Source organism: Solanum tuberosum, unplaced genomic scaffold, assembly GCF_000226075.1.
Source record: "Solanum tuberosum cultivar DM 1-3 516 R44 unplaced genomic scaffold, SolTub_3.0 scf00318, whole genome shotgun sequence".
Lineage (NCBI taxonomy): Eukaryota > Viridiplantae > Streptophyta > Magnoliopsida > Solanales > Solanaceae > Solanum > Solanum tuberosum.
The window spans coordinates 359,193-360,853 of record NW_006239246.1 but is presented as its reverse complement, the minus strand read 5'-3'; positions in this window follow the sequence as shown (position 1 = coordinate 360,853).

The following is a 1,661-nucleotide window of genomic DNA, read 5'->3' as shown; positions in this document are numbered from 1 at the left end:
CATTTTGATGGTAAGGTCGTGCTATATTACTTTTTCTTATTACTTTTGATGTTTTTTTAAAATAAATAAAATAATTTATAATTTATTTTATTAGTATTAAATTTGATTATATATATGTTGAAATAATAATTCTGATAATTATCAATACAAAAAAAAAGATCACTATATTAAGCAAAAAATTACAAAATATTACGCTTATAAAAGTTATAATTTTAAATATGAATTAATCTTTATTTTAGAAAAAAACATTTATCCAACTAAATAAAGAGGTTTTAAAACTTCTTTGCCACGTAGCTAAAAAATAGGATTAGATAACTACTAATTAATTCATATTGAATTTTGAATTTTAAGATTTAAACAACCCAAATAAATAAATAAGTTACGGATGTATTAATTATTTAAAGCTTATATAAAGTCATAAATTAAATATAACTAATCACTTTTAAATTTCATCAATCTTTAAGCAATTGGTGAAAGGGATTTACTCTCCATTATGCAAAGAAATCCTAAACTTTCATTTTGTCAAGGTAATCATCATTTTTTATCACTTCTTTTCATATTTTGGTATTGAAAAACTCATGAATCAATCTTCATCACTTCTTTTAATATTTTGGCATGTATAGGATTGTTTACTGAAGAAAACAAGCATACAACTCCTATAATTTTTTAACGCAACAAAAAAAGTAGAAAGATTTACAGGTATGAAATTTATTATAGGCCAAATCATAGATCTATTTGATATATGCTAGAAAAAGAGATTTCGTGCTTGAAGTGTATCCACAAATATTAGGTATGTATTGAAATTTTCTTAATTTTCAATTTTCTATTAGTGTGTAACCATCGTCATAAAAAATCAACAGAACATATGATTTTTATCTATAATTTTTTTTTTGACTTTTTATTAATGCTTATATCTTTTATATTTTTGGATTAATTTTCAGACTTTGATTTCGTTTATATGGATGATGAAAGAGATGCAATGGTTGATATTGCTTGCTTTTTTATTTCTTCTTTTGAGACTAAAGAAGATAAAATAGATGACAAAAACTAGAAAGTTTAATTGCAGTTTACATAGTCATGGTTATTTTTTTTAATCATAATAATAAAAATAATAAATAAATATACAAAGATTTTATTTGAAGAGAATGTAATAAGTAAAATTATCATTGTCATTATCATAATAATAATAATAAAGAATTATCTTCTTTTTAAAGTATATTATAAAATTATTTAGATTTAAAATTGAGAAGTTAATTAGTTTTAAATGATAAAGATCTAAGAGGGTGTGGTTCCCTTTTTTGTGGGAAGTTATCACATATTTAATTTGAATAATAATAATAATAATAATATAAATATGTCTTTTTGTACGGTTATTAAAAAAAAATATACATATTTTTTTTAAAAGTAAATTTGTTCGGTGGCGGAATTGTAAACAGAAAAATTGAAATTCGAAATTAAAATTTAAAAAATATAAAATACAGAATTCAAATTCCCACGTAAAAATAAAATAAAATGAAACATGTCAAGCTGATTTTTTTTAATTTAAAAATGGTTACCTAAAATTATTCAACTACTCACATACACCTTTTCTCTACTTTGTCATAAATAAATCCAATTAAAATAATTATGAATGTCTTCTAATATGAATTTTCTTCTTCTTC